The sequence below is a fragment of the Hypanus sabinus genome, unplaced genomic scaffold (genome assembly GCF_030144855.1).
Source record: "Hypanus sabinus isolate sHypSab1 unplaced genomic scaffold, sHypSab1.hap1 scaffold_715, whole genome shotgun sequence".
NCBI lineage: Eukaryota > Metazoa > Chordata > Chondrichthyes > Myliobatiformes > Dasyatidae > Hypanus > Hypanus sabinus.
In genome coordinates this window covers 60164-82146 of record NW_026781567.1, presented here as the reverse complement: position 1 = coordinate 82146, position 21983 = coordinate 60164, and the positions used below count along the sequence as shown (strand labels likewise).

At 44.4% G+C, this 21983-nt stretch overlaps 1 long non-coding RNA gene across 3 annotated transcripts; it reads right to left on the bottom strand.

Moving 5' to 3' along the window:
* Positions 1 to 956: 956 nt before the first annotated feature.
* Positions 957 to 21382, bottom strand: LOC132389945 (uncharacterized). Of its 3 annotated transcripts, XR_009510735.1 has the most exons (4): positions 21191 to 21378; positions 17458 to 17630; positions 16330 to 16476; positions 957 to 4506 (listed from the first exon to the last, which is right to left on the bottom strand). It is a non-coding gene; the product is annotated as an uncharacterized LOC132389945 (long non-coding RNA). The 3 variants fall into 3 exon arrangements; XR_009510734.1 differs by having other exon boundaries at positions 16330 to 17630; positions 21191 to 21382; XR_009510736.1 differs by having other exon boundaries at positions 957 to 4053; positions 16330 to 17630; positions 21191 to 21382.
* Between the last annotated feature and the right edge of the window lie 601 nt (positions 21383 to 21983).

The window sequence follows — 21983 nt, the reverse complement described above, 5'->3', positions numbered from 1 at the left end:
AATTAGTGAGAATGACCTAAAACATTGAAAAGAGCGGGGAAGAAGGAGTTTAACCAACTTCGTCCGGGGCCCTGAACAACGTCACAACCACAGTGAGCTCATCCTCTTGTTCAGCCCGGAGAAAATCATGCAGGAAATTCATGCAGGTGTATAAGATGATGAGAGGCATTGGTCGTGTGGATAGCCAGAGGCTTTCCCCAGGGCAGAAACGGCTAACACGAGGGGGAATAGGTTTAAACTGCTTGGAAGTAAGTACAGAGGAGATGTCAGAGCTAAGATTTTTAAACAACAGTGGTGTGTGTTTATGGAATGCAGTGCCAGCGATATGGTAGAGTCGGATAAAATAGGATCTTTTAAGAGACTCAGATAGGTACATGGATCTTAGGAAAATAGGTGGCTATGTGGTAGGGTAATTCTAAGCAGTTGGGACTAAGATAAAGGCCAAACTGTCTGCAATGTGCTGTAGATTTCTCTGATTCTATGAAATTCAATGGCAATCTCCTATCCCTTGGAGTGGTGACTAGTTGCAACCTGTCATCTCAGGGAACGCGAGAGGAGAAAGGCAGGGATGTATTTTCATATACTGATATGGAACAGAATCATGGGAAGGGACCAGATGGTCCCTCCTGGCATTTGAAGTGGTAAAATCAGAGTCAGCAATGGTATTGAACATCGGGAGTAGGTGATAAGGCTTTTTCGTTGGAGATCGATAAACTGCCGGTAGTGTGTGTCTGGATGAGTGGGTCGTTTGCAGACTGGAAGGAGGTAGTGTTTGGAGTACCCCAGAGAGCAGTCCCTGACCACAGCTGTTCACAGTTTAATGTCCTGGCGGAGGCAGCGAGATGTGAGATGTCCCAGTCTGCTGGTGAGGCAGAAAGAGTGGAGTTGGGGGAGGGGAGGCTATTCACATGCAATTTTGTAGCTTTGCAATCAGTACATAGTGCACTGTGGGGCTGCAGTGGGGGGTTCCAATCTGCTAATTAGATTTGCTGACGGCACTACTTTGATCGGCCGAATCCCAAACAATAACGAGGCAGCCGACAGAGAAGAAGTCATCACCCCGACACAGTGGTGTCAAGAAAACAACCTCTCCCTCATTGTGACAAAAACAAAGGAGCTGGTTGTGGATTACAGGAGGAATGGAGACAGGGACCGAATTCAACATTTCCAAGACTGTTATTGACACAAATCATTTTAATATTGATCATGGCCCAATGTGTTTTATATGTTGTTAATGTCATAAAGCATATTTATAGATTGTTACTGACAGAGAATCGTATAATTTGTGTTCCGTGTGTTATCTGAATGTACTTGTCTGTGATGCTGCCACAAGTCAGTGTTTCTTTGTACCTGTACCTTCCCGTACTTGTGCACTTGGCAATAAATTCAACAGGACCTGAGAAATCTCAGTGAGATTTGATTAGTGATGATCATCTTGGCAGCTCGGTAGGTCGAATGTATGAGACAGTACACTGTTAAATGCAAAACCCTGAACAGTGTCGATGATCAGCGGGATCTTATACACCAAGTTCATCGCTCCCTGAAAGAGACTGCACAGATTGATCGGGTGGTTAAGAAGGGAAATGACATGGTTGTCTTTATTAGTTGAAGCACTGAGTTCAAAAGTCGGGAAGTTGTGTTGCGCCTGTTCCGAGCCTGCGGTCGTACTGTGACTGTTTCTTTAAGAGCGCCGGCGTGAGGAGGCGGGGCTATGACGTCAGTCACAGGCTGACAGCGCTGACTGTGGACTGAACCATAAGAGAGAGAGAGAGCGATCTGCAGACAGGCAGTCGGCCAGTCTAAAGACAGAGAGAGACTGGAAAAGCTGATCGCTTCAGTTAGTTGCAGCTGAGGTTTGGACCTCTCCTATGCCCGCAAGAGTGGGTTGATCATCGGTACACGGAAACACAACGAATGTGTGTGGCTGTCACTTCGTATAATCCATAGGAGTAGATTTTGGAATATCTTGTGTTAACCCTTGCCTGGGTATGTTGTGTGGTAACCCCTCGAAGACGGTATTCCTGTGACAGGTCACTTTTGCAGATAACTCGTATGTGGACGGATTCAAAGGATAAGAATTTCGACGGCGGTTATTTTGAAGTAACCTTTTCTCTATATTTCACCCTGGATTATAAATATCTCTATCCCATCATTTATTCCGTGAATTACTGAACTTTCCTACTTTACCATCTCAAGACTCTGAGCTTTGTTCCCTCAGGCTCGATAATCTGTGAGTCATATTTACACATATATACACATAACACTGTAAACTTTCCTTTATTTCGTTAAGTTACTGTATTATATAAGTCAGTACTACTAAAGATAATGGTTTTAACATCAAAACCAGACTCCAGCGTGAACTCTATTGCTGCTGGTTCGTTTCTAAAACGTTGCAGTTCGTAACACAGTTTTATAAAACTAGTTAGCTCACATCTGGAGTGTTTCATACAGTTCTGGTCGCCCCCATTCTCGGATGTCGGGGCTTTGGAGAGGGCGCAGAAGAGGTTTACCAGGACACTGCCTGGATTAGAGGGCATGAGCTATAACGAGAGGCTGGACAAACTTGTGTTGTTTTCTCCAGAGCGGCGCAGGCTGGGGTGAGACTGGATGGGCGTTTATAAGATTACGAGAGGAATAGATCGTGTGGACAGACGATATATTTTTCCTGGGGGTTGAAATGTCTAATACATTTAAGGTGAGTGGAGATGTGAGCGGCGTTTGCGTCCTTCCACAGAGTAGTGGGTAAACGGACATCTGTCTGGGGGTGAGAGACCAAAGCGGCCATGTGATCCCGTTTCCTGTTCACGTTTCTCTGCAGATCTGCAGCATCTGCGGGTCACTGCTCTACCTATACGTGTAGCTTCATCTTTCCCCGTTCATACAAGGCAGTGAGATCCGGATCTGTCACGTCCTCTCGTTGTGGTGGACAATATGGGTTTTTTTTCGGCAATATTTTCAGCATGTTTCATTCCACTGTTTTCACCTGCTGAAGTGCTGCCGATGTTTCTGGGTGTCTGACCCACTTATGTGAGAATTTAGCTTTTTATAATTATCTGAGCTTCTCATCATTGTGTAAAGTTCAGTTAAGCTTCACTCCACTACTTCCAAAGCAACAACCCAGTCAGTCAAACAGTTGGCACAATCAAAATAGTTTATTACATCTTTTTTTCATTTTGTATGATTTATATAATTTAACTATGTGATATTTCTATTCTTGTATTAAATCACAATTGTTAAAATATGTGGTTAAAAGTTAGGTTCTACTGCTGAACGAATTTCATGACATATGCCGGTGCTATTAAACTTGATTCCGATATTGACATGGGAGACCCACCACCGGTCACCTGATCCAATTAAAATGGGGAATTTGTTTATTATCATCACGTACTGAACTACAGTGATGTACCATCCACACAGATCGATACATTACAACAGTACATTGAGCTGATAGATGACAGAACATTAACTGTAACAAAGCATTATGGCTGCAGAGAAAGTGCAGTGCAGATAGACATATGGTGCAGCGTCACGTCGACTTACATTGTGAGGTTGAGTCAATTTTATCATTCATTTGGCTTATAACTGCAGTCAGGAAGCCATCCTTCAACATGGTGTTACGCGCTTCAAGGCTTTTGTATCTCTCCGCCAGTGGGAGAGGGATTGCAGCTAGAATGTCCAGATTATGAGGTTCTTTGAGTACATGGCCTGATTTTCCAGGCAGGGGAAGTGTAGGAAGAGTCCAAGGAGTGGGGGCTTGTTTCTCTGATGTCCTCTGCTCTCCAAAGTTCTCTGCAGTTCCTTGCAGTCATGGGCAGAGCAGTAGCCATACGAAGGCGTGAAGTATAGAGAAGAAGCTCAGAGACCTCGGCCTTCACCCTGCCTTGTGTAGCTGGAAACTGGACTTCCTGTCAGATCGCCGGCAGGTGGAAAGAGTGGGCTCCATCTCCTCTGTCTCTCTGACCCTCAGTACACATAACCCACAGGGCTGTCTCTTTGGCCCTCTCCTTTACTCTCTGTGCATCCATGACTTGTGTTGCCACCCACAGCTCCAATCTGCTAATTAAATTTGATGTCAACACTACATTGATTAGCCTAATCTCAAATAACAACTTTCAATAGATCATATGCCTCCTGACACGGCTCGGTCCAAACCAACTGTTCACCCTTCTTCAGGAGATTATTCAGAGGAAGAGCGATAGCAGCAAAGTTCTGACAGAACTTACGATAATATCCATCCATTCCCAGAAACCTAAGAGCCTTCTTAGCAGTCAGAATAGGAACTTGAGAAATTGCCTGGACTTTTGCCCGAGCAGGAGCCATCTTGCTTTGACCTACAACATAGCCAAGACAGTCACACTGGCATGGCCAAATTCACTCTTAGCCAAGTTAACTTAAGGTTGTCCTAGGAAAGCCTGTCAAATAGCTTTTCTACTGCAGAGATATGCTCTTCCCAAGTGTCACTCCGTGTGCCCGAGTTATCAATATAGACATCTGTGTGTTCTAACCCTGGAATTACAAAATCAATCATTCTTTGGGATGCTCCTGGAGCATTTTTCCTTCCAAAAGGCAAAATACTGTATTCATACAACCCAGATGGTGTCACACATGCAGAAATTTCTCTACCTCTGTCCATCAATGGAACACACCAAAACCCTTTCATCAGATCTATCATTGTAAGAAATTAGCTGTTCCAATATTATCGATACAACCATTATTCCTAGGGATAGGATAGGCATCTGTTTTTGTTACTGCATTTACCTTCCTATAATCAGTGCAAACTCTAACACTACCATCAGGTTTTGGCGCAATAACACAGGGTGAGCTCCAATCTTATGCTGAAGGACTAATAATATCATTTTCTAGCATATATTCAATTCCTTGCTCAGCCACTTTACACTTTTCTACATTCATGCGATATGGGTGTTGTGTATTAGGTTTGGCTTGACCAATATCTACATCATGTACTATGACCGTGGTTTGCTTGGGAACATCCGGAAATATATCTTTAAACTTCAGAATTAATTCTTTCAGCTGTAGTTGTTGCTTTGGCTGCAGATGTGCCAAACTTGTTAACAATGTTATCTGGAACAACTGCGTTCACTAGCCTAACTGGGACCACGTTTGGCTTGTGAAAATTCTCAGACGAGTCAATTGCTTCATTCTCAGGGCTGCCAGATTCATATGTTTTAACAACAACACTCAAAGATTGTGCCTGCTTGTCAAAATAAGGCTTTATCATATTCATGGGTACCACCTGTGTTCGTTTACGTCGATCATGTGTTTTAATAACATAATTCAGATAATTAATTTGAGAGACTATTTCATGCGGTCTATTGAGTTTCGCCTGAGGTGGATTCGTCAACATTGGAAATAGGCAAGCACCTTATCTCCCACCTGGCAAGCCTGCTTATCAGACCAACAATTCATTTTGTTTTGAGAAATCTTTACGTTTGTCTTGCTAGACTACAGGCTTGCTGTAGTTTATTTTTGAACTTCATGACAAAGTCAAACAAGTTAAAATGCACTGTTCCTTTAACAAGGTAAAAGGTCCCTTCACTCTGTGATCAAATACAAGTTCAAATGGACTAAAGCCCAGTGATTCTTGTACCGACTCTCTGACTGCGAACAAAAGCAAATATATTCCTGCATCCCAGTCTTTTCCATTTTCAACACAGTATGTCTTAATAATTGTTTTGAGGGTAGAATGGGATTTTTCTAAAACCCCTTGTGATTCCGGATGGTACACAGACGATGTAATTTGTTTAGCACCCAGTTCATAAGCTACCTGCTGGAATAATCCAGATATACAATCATTTCCTTGATCAGACTGGATTTCTTTAGGCAAACCAAATAAATATAAAAAAAAAACTTGGTAATTGCCTTCACCACAATTTTATCTAGGAAAATATTTCTGAGAAAAATTGCCTCTGGGAATCTGGATGTAGTACACATAATAGTTAGCAGATACTGATGGCCAGCTTTACTCTTTGGCAATGGCCCAACACAATCCACTATCACTTTGGAAAAGGGTTCACCAAATGCAGGTATAGGCCGCTGTGGGTCCATTGGGGCGACCTGATAGGGTTTACTCATAACTTGACAAGTGTGACAGGTTCTGCAAAAGGTCACTACATCTTTCCTCAAATTAGGCCAGTAAAATGCTTTCATAATCCTGTTTACAGTTTTATTCACTCTAGGATCTCAACCTAAGGGCATACCATGGGCCAACGTTAAAGTTTCAGTCCTATAAACTTTAGGAACACCAACTTGGTGAACAATTACCCATTCCTGACACGCTGGTATAGCAAATAGCCTCCACTTCCTCATTGACACTCCATCCCTGATATAATACCCTACTGGCACTTCCTTAATCTCATCATCAGAGAGAGCTGTTTCGTTTAAAGCTTCAATCTCAGGGTTTCGGTTCTATTCTGCTATAAATTCCTTCCTAGACAGAGATAAATCTTTCTCATCAGACTTACTACCTGAATCATGTTGAAACAATGAAGGCAGAAAAGTCCCTGACAAGTCTTCATAACCTGAATCCCGACTTTGGCTATCATTGGTATCAGAATCATGCTGCACAGAACCGTCTGCGTCGGCAGACTTTTTAGCCATACTTCGAGTTATTGCGCAGGAAGGATAAATGTTAAAATCCATCTGTGGGTCGTCAGTGGTTGGCTTAGTTGTCAACAGCACTGCAGGAACAACTTTACCATCTGCCAGGTCATTCCCTAACAGCAAAGTAACATCTTCCACTGGTAAACTGGTGCATAATCCGATCTCAACAGGTCCCGAAACCTTCAATAATGCAATCCCATCTGACATAAAATGATTGATCACCACCTTAACTCGGTCAGACCTCTCAGACCTTATCGGAGCCACAACAGAATGTTCAGGACCCAGTGGGTTTACTGGTGCTTCAACATACTGATCAGAGGCATTTGGGACTGCCTCCTTTTCCTTGTTCTTCTTCAGGACGGAACAATTAGCCATCATATGACCAGCTTTCTTACAATAGCAACAAGTGAGATCAGAGTATTTCTACTTCAACTGCTTCCCTTCCTCCTTTCTCTTGTCGGTAGTCCCAGCTTTAATTTCTGCTTTACCCTGGTTATCCTTGCTACTCTTCTGGAAACTCTTATTTGGGATAAACTTAACCTTGTCAGTTAAAGCAAACTCAGCTGCTAATCAAGCAGACTCCTGCAAAGTGGAAGCATCTTTTTCATCTAAATACGTCTTTATGTCAACGGGGACACACATTCTGAATTCTTCAATTAAAACCAACTCTCAAGCTGTTAAATATCATCATTTATATTTTTATATGTGAACTAGCAGTCAAAATACACAAACTTCTCATAAGCTAATTCCATATAATTATGGTTCACAGATTTCCTCAAATTTCTAAACCTTTGTCTATCTGATTCTGGAACCAACTCATGAGCTTTGAGCACAGCCTGCTCCACAATGTCATAATTAGCTGCATTTTCAATTGAATGTGCTTGTTGAGCCTGACCCTTAATTATACTTTGTAACAAGAGTCCAGCTTCCTTTCGGCCGCTTTTGACTTAGAGCCACTTTTTCAAAAGGCTGTAAATATTTACAAACATCAATCTGATCAAATGGAGGGACCAATTTAACTTCCTGGCTGGAAATGAACGGTACAACCAACTCCTTTGAGCAAGCACCTTCTTTCTCAAGCCTTAACTTCTCTATCGCAAACTGCCTGTCTTCTTTCCCTCTGTTTGTCTGCTTCCTCAGTTTCAAGAGTCTTTTTTCCTGCCTCTTCCCTTTGTTTGTCTGCCTCTCTAGTATCAAACCCCCCCTCTGCCTCTCCTTTACTTCAGCCTCTAATCTAAGTACATCAATCCTCAATTGTTCCAGACATAACAGGATCTCCTCTTTACTCACAGGAAACCTCTGTAACACCTCCTGATCAAACACCTTCATAGATATATAGTGCTCAACTATTTTCCTCTGAATTTCTGGCTTTCTCATAGCCCTCCTATGGTGGCTGCAATTCCCAGCTGCACCATCAGCTGGGCATATTAAAGTGTCCTGGAGCCAACCATCCTCCTGATAATCTGGGAAACGAATGAGCAGTTGCGTTACACCAGCCTAAGTAGATGGGGCTGGATAATTGAATTGTGCCATTCTACTATAGCCAGCGGGATGTTATCTGGAGCTACTTCATTTATGCCATATGTTTAAGGAGTAGAATGTTTTATCTTCCCTGCAATGTACTATGGACTGGCCAGCATCAAATGTAAACCCAAAGTCAGGAGCAGAGTGGTGTCTCTTGGTTTGAGGAGTATTTCACTATGTTGTTGTCACCCAGTTCTGTTCGGTTTAGCTGATTCAAGTTTGGACTCTAGAACAGTTCTGTTGAGTTTGTAAACATTTTGGGGAATAAAGCCCCTATTTTTTTTAACCTTTACCTGCTCTCCCAGATTTATGCTTCCCCTTGTCATTCACAGATTCTTAACTCCTTAAGGCTCAGCCTATTAGCAATAGTCATCAATTCATTCTGATTGGTTTTTCCTAATGCCTCAGGGGTTGGCGCTTCCAAAAATATAGCAATATCCACTGCTGCTGATTTCCACACACAAGACAGACAGACATACTTTATTGATCCCGAGGGAAATTGGGTTTTGTTACAGTCGCACCACCAGGAGTAGTGTAGAAATATAGCAATATAAAACAATAAATAATTAGAAATAGTTAAAATATGCCAATTGGAAAAAGTCCAGGAACAGCCTATTGGCTCAGGGTGTCTGTCACTCTGAGGCAGGAATGACTTCCTATGATGATCAGTGTTGCATTACAGGCAGGATTACAATCAAAAGGGATTACCCCAATCAAATCGATAATTAATCAATCAATACACCCCCAAATTTGTTCATATCTGAGATGCTGGCCCCAATTTTTTTTATGAACCTTAATGCTTTAGAAACAAACCAGTAGCAATTGACTGCACCTGGAGTCTGGTTTTGATGTTAGAACCACTATCTTTACTAGTGACTACTTATAATATTGTAACTTAAACAAGATAAACAAAAGTTAAGTGTTATGTGTATAAATATAACTCCCAAACTATTGAGCTTGGGGGAAATAAGGCTTAGAGTCTTGAAATGGTAAAGTAGGAAAGTTCAGTTCATCCACGGAATAGGTGATGAGAGAGGGATACTTGTAATCCAGAGTAAATGTTGACAGAAGACAATTATGTTGAATTCCACAGGTTCCATGGTGGTAAAACGAGAGAACAGTCACTGTAGATTTTATGTGTCATTCAAAGTCGACATACAAATTATCACCGAAAACGACTTGTCACAAGAAGTATCATCTTCTAGTGAATTACCACACCACAGCCAGGCAAGGGTTAACACATAAGTGGTCTTCACAAGATACAACAAATCAGATACACTCCTATGGATCAAATGAGGTGACAACCACACATTTGATGTACGATGGATCGATAATTAACCCACCCTTGTGGGCATAGGAAACTTCTAAACAGTGACCCTTGGTTCTGGTTTTGATTCTTCCATTTTTCCTCCTTCGTCTCTGTCTGACTCTGAGTGTCTGTGTCCTCGGGTAAAACTAAACAAGCTGCAAGTCAGACTGAATTGCCTTCTTAATCTCTCTCTCTCTTAAAATGACAGTCCGCAGCAAAAGAAACCTAGAGATTCATAACAACAGCCACTCACCATTGTGAACTGACTGATGTGCCAGTAGTTGGGATGACTAAGTGAATCCTATACCACAGTCTGAGCAGGTGAATGGCTTCTCCCAGTGTGAACTCGCTGATGTCTCTGCAGCGTGGATGACTGAGTGAATCCCTTCCCACAGACTGAGCAGGTGAACGGCTTCTCTCCAGTGTGAACTCGCTGATGACTCTCTAGGCACTAGACTTATACTCACCAGAATTTAGGAGATTGAGGAGGGATCTTATTGAAACATAAAATTTTAAAGGCATTGGACAGGCTAGATGCAGGAAGATTGTTTCCGATGTTGGGGGAGTCCAGAACGAGGGGTCACAGTTTAAGGATAAAGGGAAAGCCTTTTAGGACCAAGATGAGGAAAAACTTCCTCACACAGAGAGTGGTGAATCTGTGGAATTCTCTGCCACAGGAAACAGTTGAGGCCAGTTCATTGGCTATATTTAAGAGGGAGTTAGATATGGTCCTTGTGGCTAAAAGGGATCAGTGGGTATGGAGAGAAAGCAGGCAGAGGGTTCCGAGTTGGAGGATCAGCCATGACCATACTGAATGGTGGTGCAGGCTCGAAGGGCCAAATGGCCTATCCCTCTACCTATTTTCTATGTTTCTACAGTGAGGCTAAACACAAGTTGGAGAGAGAAATCAACTTCTGACTGGGCAGAGTGCTGGGATCGGGAATGACCATCAATTCCCTAATGGTCTTCCTGTCTGTATAGGAATGGGGCATTTCTGCCATCTCCAATCTGTGACCTGGCTCAGTTTAACTCTCTCCATTGGTATTATTCCCTGTTCCTGCTGAGCAGCACGGGGGCCTGGCCACACAGTAACTGAAACAGTCTCACACAAATAGTCTTTCTTGATGCACAGCTGGGAATTCTTTTATGTATTATTAACTTAAAGTATCACAGATTTAACACCATGTAGAAAATTCCTGCTGAGATGTATGGTTGGTCTGCACAGCTGTTAAAAGGACAGAGTGATTTTTTGCAGAATTCCCAGAATGGGAATACTGAGGATTATTCTGAGACAGGGAGGGAAGAATCCAATAAAACCCCAGAGTTAATTGCTCCACAATGACAACAGCCCACCCGAATGATGCCCAATTCCTGAGCAGGAGGAGGGACAGCCCTCAGTGATTCCTGTGTATGCTCCCTGGAAGCCTCAAGAAATGATAATGATCATGAATCAGTCCCCAGAGAGAAAAGAAAAAAAACAGCACAGTTTGCTCAGTGTGTCCGCAGTACTATACAAAAGTTTAATGCAACCCCATAAGATTTATTCAGTCTCTGCTGCGTGATTCACTCAGCTGATGAAGGGCAGAAATGGAAGGAAGAATTGAGATACCAAACCTGTCAGGAGTTACAGGCAGGAAACCATAATGAGAATGAACAGACAGAGCAGATTATTCAAACCTTGGAAAGGGCTCTCCAGCAACCTGTAAACATCACTAAAGTACTTGAATGCAAGCCTAAGCCTGGGGAATTGAGAACAGAATATTGCGAGTGATTTGTGGCCTACTATGGCACTTTCACAGGAGACCAAACCTTTAATGATGGGAATCCGTCCCCCCAGTTTATGCCCTACTGTTCCAATGGTTACCAACTAAGTTAGCCAACAAGATTAAAACAAATAATATGGATTGGCCTGACAATCACCGAAATCGAATGTGATGAGCTTTGACATATTACTGGGACCTGACTTTCGAACCTCGAAGGGAACTAATACTAAAAGGTGAATACGTTCAGTGGGAAGAAGGACATGAGTGGGCTAAATCTTGGGATCAAAAATGGGATCAAAAACCTACCAAGGGACAGGTGGGGACAACAACCCGTTTAGAAATTGACAAACAAGGATGCTTCCTACTGTGAGTATCATCCCTCAGGAAGAGCCCAATGTAATATTGCAAGTTGCTGGAATTCCAGTTCCATTTATGGTTGATACGGAGGCAACCACAACACCCTCGATCAGGAAATACTATCAAAAGGGATTCCAGCTATCAGACGCTACAATCACTCTGTCTGGGTTCGAAGGCACAGAACGTACATATTCACGTACCCATCCACTGCAGGTGGAATTCCAGGGGAACCAGTGTGAGATTTCATTTACAGTCACCACCAGACGGGGGTGTAATCTTGCAGGGAGAGACTTGCTCTGTCCGCTGGAAATTGAGATTCTATGCACGGGCAAAGGTATCACTTCGGGACTAGCGAACAACTAACAGCTTCTCCAGTTTCTGATCTCTCCAGTGTTGGGCAATTAATCTGGGCTCCACTGCGTTCCCAGTGGCCAAATCTCATGCGATGAGAGGTGTATGGAGGGATATGGGCCGGGTGCAAGTCAATGGGACTAGGCAGAAAAATGGTTTGGCAAAGCCAAGAAGGGCCAAAAGGCCTGTTTCTGTGCTGTAATTTTCTATGGTTCAATGAACCTGAAGGGTGCTCAACGTAGGAAAGCCCATATTTTGCACTTCTCGAGGGACAGAACTTCCCAGTCACGTTGATTGGAGAAGTTACAGAAAGAGAGTACAATGCATTACTGGCCAAAATTTCGGATTTCCTTTGGTGACAGACAGGGCTGGTGGTTCCCTATACAACTGTTAGGATTTGTCCTGGGTACAAGCAAAAGAGACTAGGGTTCCTTGCCTACACCCTGACGAAACAAGCCTCCAGCAGCGAGGGAGCCTGGCAAGACTTGGCCGCGGGCCAACTCCAACACTGGAAGGACTCTAAGGTGAAGACAGGAATTATGGTAATACATTATTTTAATATTCACCGATCCTGAGTCGTTGTACCCCATCTCTGGGCAATTTCAGGCCATTAAGTTGGCCATACCAACTGCCCCCATGTGGATCACCGTGAAGGAAAGACCGACTCTCCCATCCATTCCACAATATCCCCTCAAGCTGGAGGCAATGTTTTATGAGGATGGAAACTCTTTTGTGGATCCAGCAGGGAAACGATGCGATAGTGACGGACAGTGAAGTAATTGCACAGGCCTCTTTTGAAGCAGCTGTCTCCGCCCAGAAGGCTGAGCTGTTTGCTCTGACTCGTGCCTGTATCCCAGCAACAGACAGAAGTGGGAACGTTTACAAAGACTCCCGTTATGCATTTGGAATTGTACATGACTACGGGGCTCTCTGGGAACATGGGGATTCCTGACTTCCTCTGGCCACCCCATTAGTAATGCCACCTTTGTAAACAACTTACTCACTGCTACACAGCTACCTGTTACTACCTGTTATTAAATGAGCAGCCCACACCCACATGTCCGACTGAGTCACGAAATACAATGCTTTAGCAGATGAGACAGCGAAAAGTGTGGCACCATCCTCGGTAGTTGTAGACCCCTCGGGTTCCCGTCAAGCAATCCTCCATCACTCAAGCAGAACGCGTTTGCCGGACATGTGGGAGGTACGTACTTTTCAGGGGGACGTCTCTGAGGAGGAGCACAAACTGTGGTCCCAGATGGGGTGCCAGAAAGACCCCGAGCTAGATTTTTGGATCACCCCAGCGGGACAGGTTTGTGTTCCTACACAGTTTTTACCAATATTGGTCGATTATATACATAATTGTACAGCCCTTGGAAAGGAGGGAATGGTTGGAAACCTGTACCCTGCACACCGGTACGACTCCCTTGACAGGTGGACTTTTCTCGTGTTTACAAGTTGATTTTCTTGAATTGGCTAGAGTACATTGTTTTGGATACTGCTTCAGTTATTATAGAAATGCTTAGTGGATGGATTGAAGCTATTCCAACTACCTTTAATACTGCGAAGAATACGTACACAATGCTGGAAGACCTCAGCTGGTCTGGCAGCATCTGTGGGAAAAAGAGTAGCCAACGTTTCGCGCCGAGACCCTTCGTCAGGAATGGGGGGGAAGAGAGGGCCGAAGCCCAGTGAAACAGATAGGGGAAGGGCTAGAGGCAGGTGGAGAACCAATCAGAGGAGAGATAAAGGGGGGAGAGGGAGGGGATAAGCATGAAAGAACTGTAGAGATAAAGGAGCAGAAAGTTGAAATGGGAGAGAGGCAGAGAGGGACCTGGGATAGGGGAAGGGGGAGGGAATTACTGGAAATTGGAGAATTAACATGGGGGCCCCCGAATGCTGGGGTGAGCCCTCTCAAAGACATAAACATGAACACCACTAACAACCAATACATTTAATACTGCAATGTCTGTTGTGAAGGTATTATTACGGGAAAAAATTCCCAGGTACAGTGTGCCGGAGATGCTGAGCTCTGACAATGGCCCACACTTCGTGATGAAAGTAAACAAAGGGGTACGTAATGACCTAGCTATCAAGCAACAATTCCACTGTGCACACCACCCACGGGCCGAAGGAATAGCGGAAAGAGCCAATGGCACTCTGAAGAGTAAACTGGCCAGACTAACAGTGGAGACTGGACTCACTTGGTTGATAGTCCTACCGATACCCAGTTCCACATGAGGGTTACCCCACAGGGGAAAACAGGGTTGTCACCAGCTGAAATCATTTATGGACAGCCCATGAGGACACCCTGGGGACTAAGACCTTGTGTACCATTGTTCCCAGAAGTCTACCAGCAAAATTGGATATTCATACCTGAGGGGAAGACACGGGGAAATATATATGCCAAAAAAAACAAAATTTTCTAAGCATTACATTCACAGGTATGACAGGCTTACAATGAAGAGAACAACTACGCAGAGAGGAATGACTATCCCACCATGGAACCTGGGATTTTTTTTCCTGATGAAGAACTGGGATTAAGGGAATCTTGGACCTCGGTAGAGAGGACCATCAGGTGTTACCGACCACTCCCACGGCTGAGAAACTGAATGGGCAATCTCGGTGGATACATCATTAGGCGCCAAACATGTTACTGAAGGAACTGAGCAGAAGGTCTCTCTCGGACTAATGGAAAATGTATTGGTTGTTAGTGGTGTTCATGTTGATGTATTTGAGAGGGCTCACCCCAGCATCCGGGGGCCCCCATGTTAAAACATTTCTGTCTTTCTGTCATACCAATGCCAAACAGGTAGAGCTAGGGGCCTGCTAGGTTTGTGCTGAAATTCCACAGCATGGTAAAACTATGGTTCCAATGTCATTAATCCCACTCAACCAGAGTGAGGAACTCTCAGCCTGGGCTTTCTCAAATAACATATGGGGAAGAGAGTGAGGACCTGTGGTCCAGTCAGAGATGACTGTCGCTGTCAGTGTTTTGAGGGATGGTATCGCAGGCCCCCACCAAACTGAACTTCCTATACTGGGAAACATGCATCCTGGCCATACTTGCAGGTGCCTAGCAGCAGAGAGGAACAACCGAGACTGATTGATTTTGGATGATTACTTTTCTCTCCTATGGAGAAAATCAGGAATTCATGAGAGATAATCAATTTGGATACAGCACTTGAGGAGCTGGCCACAATACTGCAGGGGCCCTGACAGTAACACAGGCCCAAGTAACAGAAATATCCACTAAAATGATTGCAATCTGGCAAACAGTCCTACAGAATCGTACAGCTTTAGATTTTATCCCAGCTGAGAAAGGGGGAACCTGTGCTATTATTGACACAGAATGTTGAACCTATATCCCTGATGAATCTACTAACATTACATCCCTCTCCACACTGCAAAGCACACTGCAAAGGAGATTGACAGCAACAAGAAAGTAGGGCAGGATTTACACGTGTTCACCGAAGGGTCGAAATGGTGATCTGTGAAGGCCTGTTTGGTAATATGTGGGGCATGATACTGCATTATAGCCTAATAGTAGTACATATCTTTGTTGTAATTACTGTTGTACACTGTCTTTACCCACTGATAAGTCAATGCTGTCATCAGTTGCTTTCTCTATAAAAAGTTACTGCTTTGTTGATATTGTAATGATCAAAAGGAGGGAATGATAAAGTCTGTAAAATGGTTAACACTTTGTTAAACAATAGCAGCCTGTTTTTCTGAAGGAAATTTCTGATGATCAACCGTTGTGCTGAGCCACGTTTCTTTTTGTGGGTAGCTAGCTAGAGTTTCAAGATGCTTATCTCCATGTGCACTCATGAGAAGAGATAGGACAGCTTCAGTCTGTCCTGTGTCTGGAAGCCTTTATGACTGTTTTGTAATTTGTCTATAGGGGCGGCTCATGTAGTAAATATCTTTGGCTCCAGCGTCTTGCGTGGGGAGGATCTGGACTATTTTGATAATGACTATTTTGTAGTTTGTCTTTAGGGGCTCCAGCCTGTCATGTAGTAAATAGCCTGTCTTGTGTGGGGGTATCTGGATGGATATATCCATGGTGTCAGGGGAATTGTTAGTCAGTTAGTGGATTGGGTGGGGACAGTCATCAACTGTTCCTGTTTGAGCGACTGAGTAAGCCCCAGGTACTTGGAATAAAGAGTTTGTACTGTACGGTCTCTGAGTGACTCTCTCCAGCTTCGACTTACAGAATGGGAGTGGTTTTAAAGGGCTGGAAACTGGAAGCTCATTACCAGACCTGGAGTGATTGCAACTGGGTCTGACAGAGGCATAAATGGTTGTTCTGGGCGCATTCAGTCTCACTCCAAATATAACCCACCTTCCCTTTTACAGGTATGTAATGTCTAAAGGACCAGTGTTTGAGTAAATGAGACTCACCAAACTTTCTCCTGACTGAATCAATGGAATCTCCGATTCTCCTGAGGCAGAGTTGATCTCTCCAGTTAATGCTCTCAGTCCTCAGGCTGGTGCACTTGTTGCTGTTCCCTCGTCTTCAGCCGTGGTTTGCTTCTAGTTGGGGTTTTTCTTCCAATAAAAAGGAGAACCAAACATTTCTGCTGAATGTTACTAAGAACAAAACGTTGAAGGCTGATATAATGATTTCAGTAAACATATTTTTTATTGTCACTCACACATCACAAAACAATATGGGATAAGGAGGAGCCATCATTCAGTCAGGAACAGAATTATGTGATTTGGTCCAACTGGTCTGCCCCACCATTTAACCATGGCTGATTTTCATTCCAACACCACATTCCTGCCTTCCTCCTGTAACCCTGAGCTGCTGAGCAATCATCAATATGTTCATCTCTGTCATAAATATACCCAAATAGCAGCTTCAACCAACCTCTGTGGCAACAAATTCCACAGATCAGACATCTTCTGGCCAATTTTTTTTTCTCCTCTCAGTTTTAAAGGGAAGCTTCTTTATTCTGAGACTGCGCTGTCAGATCACAGTCTAATGGAAACATCCTCTCTGTGTCCACCGTATCCAGGCTTTTCAGCATTTGGTAGGTTTACTTAACCATACATCCCCCACCACTCCCACCGTCCTGATGAACTCCATTGAGCACTGGTCCAGAACAATCAAATGCTCCTCATACATAATGCCGAACATTCCTGAGATTATTCTTGTAAGCCTTGTTCACAACAACTGTACTGAACACATTTCTAGGAATAACAATCTAATTGGCACCAGGGTAATTTGCAGGGAAAAGTTGTGGTTACTTTACTGTTCTACTATCACAGAGTGAGCCATTTCCACTCCCACATTAAAACAGGTACAATTCAGGAAACATAAACTAATCCAGAGTGAATGTAATAAAAAGAAATTGGAATTACCAAACTGCTCAGCAGGTAAGGAACAGCTGTGGGGACAGGAACAAACTTTACAATTCAGGTTAATAACATTTTGTCAGAATGACTTCAAACACCAACTATTTCCCACCTTCTAATGTACAGGCATGTAATGTATAAAGGACCAGTGTCTGAGTAAATGAGACTCACCAAACTTCCTCCTCACTGACTCACTGGGAACTCCAAGTCACCTGATTCAGTGTTGTTCTCTCCAGTTGATGTTCTCAGTCCTCGGGCCAGTTCACTTGTTGCTGTTCCTACATCTTCAGCCGTGGTTTGCTTCCAGTTGGGTTTTTTTTTCCAATAAACCTCTCACAGCAGGTCTAACATTAACCAGAGAGATCACGAAGCACATTAACAATGAAACAGAGAACCAAACATATCTGCTTAATGTTACTAAGAACAAAACTCACTGTAATTTAAAAGTTGAAGCCAAATATAATAATCTCTATGAGCGATCTTTTATTGTCCCTCACACATCACAAAACAATATGGGATAAGAAGGAGCCATCATTCTATCATGGTAATACATAAGGCACAGGAACAGGATTAGGTGATTTGATCCATCTGGGCTATAAATGAGCAGGAGCAATGGGTGGTTAAGTGCCATGCACAAGGATACAACACACTGCCTGGCCTGAGGCTCAAACTCATGACCTTCAAATTGCTTAACCACTCGGCCACGTGCACATCATAGAAACCATTCACCCCCTAGACTTCCCAGTCCCTCGGTAAAGCAGGCAGTGAAATCAAAGATCCCCAAAACCTGGGATGTTCTCATTTCTCACCCACCCCAGTCCGGGAGAAGACACAACAGCCATAAAGCTCAAGGACAAATGTGAGCAGCCTCAGGAAACGAGGCGAGTTGCAGGAAGTTAACGGGACTCAGTGACCAACATCAGATTCCCCAACACAACATAGAGGAAGCATCCTGACCCATCCGGGGACTCTGAGCACACACGACGTCATCTCACATCACAAAGCGAAGGGTAGGGCAGATCTGCAGTAAACAGCCTCACGTGACCTGTCGGTGGCTCTCCCATTTCAACCCTGTGGAAATAGACAGCCTGGGCTCCAGGTTTGGATCGTTCAATGCAGATTAATTGAAGTCTACACATTTTTGACAAGCCCAGATAATCAGAATATAAATGAGTAATTGGTCCTCAGTTCGGGGCTCACGGCCAACATCGGATCTCCCTGCTTGGGATCGGTCGCAATACTCACCAATGGGAACGCAATATTTTCGGCCCACAGGCAGTGATCCCGACCCCTGGCTCCCCCACCCAGGAGGTGAGGACCCTTCCCTCGATCCCACAGATGATGCACTTCAGCACTGAGTGGAAATGAAAACACCGCCCGGCCGGAGACAGTGAACATGCGCAAAGTGAGTGTCACATCATCCGGAGGGCAGGGCCTCGGAAACAGATGCACAGGTGCTGCCCATCTGCTGCTAAATGGAAGGGACTAACGGGATCACGTGACCAGTCGGGTCTCCCACCCCAGGCAGAGTTTTCCAGCTAGCCACTACTCTGTGTAAAGAAACAAACTTGCTGCTTACATCTTCTCTCACCTTAAATATATTAGCCATTTCAACTCCCGGGAAACATAGATTGTCTGTCCACTCAGAATCAGAATCAGGTTTATTATCACCAGTCTGTGTCATGAAATTTGAAAACCGTGCAGCAGCAGTTCAATGCAATACATATTATAGAAGGGGGAAGAAAAACAAAACAAAAATAATAAAAATAAACAACTAAATCATCTGGTTCATCTGGGACCCTTACTCTTTGGGATTTTGATAAATGACCTGAATGAGGAAGTGGAGGGATGGGTTAGCAAGTTTGCTGATGACACAAAGGTTGTGAGTGTTGTGGATAGTGTGGAGGGCTGTTAGAGGTTTCAGTGGGACATTGATAGGATGAAAAAATGGGTGGAAAAGTGGCAGATGGAGTTCAACCAGGATAAGTGTGAAGTGATTCATTTTGTTAGGTCAAACATAATGGTAGAATATAACATTAATGGTAAGACTCTTGGCAGTGTGGAGGATCAGAGGGATCCTGGGGTCCCAGACCATAGGACACTCAAAGCTGCTACGCAGGTTGACTCTGTGGTTAAGAAGCATATGATGCATTGACCTTCATCAATCGTGGGATTGAATTTAGGAGCTGAGAGTTAATGTTGCAGCTATATGTGAAGCTGGTCTCACCCCACTGTGCTCAATTCTGGTTGCCTCACTACACGAAGCATGTGGAAACCATAGAAAGGGTGCAGAGGAGATTTACACAGATGTTGCCTGGATTGGGGAGCATGCCTTATTAGAAAAGTTTGAATGAACTCGGCCTTTTCTACTTGAAGCAATGGAGGATGAGAGGTGGCCTGATAGACGTGTATAAGATGATGAGAGTCATTGATCATGTGGATAGTCAGAGACTTTTTCCCAGATCTGAAATGGTTATGGCAAGACAGCACAATAGGTACCTGGAGACACTGGAGAAAAATAAAGAAATCCCTAAGTTAGGGACATGTTGGCACAACTTTGTGAGCTGAAGGGCTTGTATTGTGCTGTAGGTTTTCTATGTTTCTGTGAATAAATTAAAAATCGTGCAACAAACAGAAATACTATATATTTTAAATGTGAGGTAGTGTTCAAGGGTTCAATATCCATTTAGCAATCGGATGGCAGAGGGGAAGAAACTGTTCCAGAATCACTGAGTGTGAGCCTTCAGACGTCTGTACCTCCTACCTCATGGTAACAGTGAGAAAACGACATGCCCTGGGTGCTGGAGGTCCTTGATAATGGACGCTGCCTTTCTGAGACATGGCTTCTAATCGTCTGGTAATCTTCTAAACGTCTTTCCAGTCTCACCCCAGCCGGCAAGGCTCCGGAGAAAACGACACAATTTTGTCCAACCTCCCGTTATGGCTCAGGCCCTCTAATCCAGGCAATATCCTGGTAAACCTTTTCTGCGCCCACTCCAAAGCCCCGCTATCCTTCCGAGAATGGGGGCGACCAGAACTGTATGAAACATTCCAGATGTGGTCTAACTAGTTTTATAAAGCTGCAACACAACTTCCCGACTTTTGAACTCAGTGCTTCAACTAATAAAGACAACCATGCCATTTGCCTTCTTAACCACCCGATCAATCTGTGCAGTCTCTTTCAGGGAGCGATGAACTTGGAGTCTAAAATCCCTCTGATCATCAACACTGTTCAGGGTTTTGCATTTAACAGTGTACTGTCTCATACATTCGACCTACCGAGTTGCCAAGATGATCATCACTAATCAAATCCCACTGAGATTTCTCAGGTCCTGTTGAATTTATTGCCAATTGCACAAGTACGGGAAGGTACAGGGACAGAGAAACGGTGACTTGTGGCAGCATCACTGGCAACTACATTCAGATAACACACGGAACACAAATTATACGATTCTCTGTCAGTAACAAGATAGAAACATGTTTAACTTCATCCTGCTAATAGGACCAGAACAACGGGCTGAGCGGCGGCTCATCTCAGACGGTTCGGTGTGAAGGTCTCACAACCCGGACCGACCCCGGCAGATTCTGTGAAGGAAGCGAGGCGAGGCCGCCAGTTCTGGAAAGTTCATCCCCTCCCCCTTCAGGTTTCACCGATCACCTTGTGTTTCTCTCTCCCTTCCCCTCCCCCACCTTTTATTCTCCTGTCCTGCCGAAGGGCAGTAATGTCGGTAATGTCGACTGTATTCTTCCCCTAGATGCTGCCCGGCCTGCTGAGTTCTTCCGGCATTTTGTGCGTGTTGCTCGCATTTCCAGCATCTGCAGATTTTCTCTTGTTTGCGTTCGGGAAAGTTAACTCACCACACAACGTCAGACCTCCCCGCTCGGGACCGGCTTCAATACTCACTGAATGGAAATTGTTGGTGTTGCCCCGCAGAGAATAATCCGTCTCCGGCTCCCCGTCCAAGGGGGCGAGGACCCCCTCCCGATCCCGATCCCGATCCCGAACCCGAACCCGGACCCGCCGCTGACCCACTTCCACAAAGAACGAAAACAACATCGCTGCCTGGCTCGGCACTGTGAGCATGCGCAATGTGCTTCCTTTTGCGTCACAGTCGGTGGGCGGAGCCACGGAAAGAATCCCGCAAATGCTGCCGATCTGCGGTAAAACACGATCACGTTTCGCTGGTCTCCCATGTAACCGGTGACTGTTCCTCGCCCTTCACATACCGCCCTACCCACCGGCGCATTTCCCACATTATTTCATTATTTCCCTATATCATTTCCATACGTATTTAGATTTTCCCTCCATATCTTTCCCGATCCCTTTCCCTCCAGCCCCAGGTCACAGAGTTCTTAGAGTTATAGTTTTGATTCACTTCCCATCCCGACACACAGTTCAGACCCACACAGAAAATGAGCTGGTTTCTTTTAAATCAGTCAACACACGCAAAATGCTGGTGGAACGCAGCAGGTCAGGCAGCATCTCGAGGGAGAAGCGCAGTTACGCCTCGGGCCGAGACCCTTCGTCAGTCCTGAAACGTTCCGAAAAGTGGACAGCGCTTCTCCCTATAGATGCTGCCTGACCTGCTGCGTTCCACCAGCATTTTCTGTGTGTTGCTTGAATTTCCGGCATCTGCAGATTTCCTCGTGTTCGTGAATGGTGAAATATTATCTGATTGGGGAGAAGGTTCAAACAG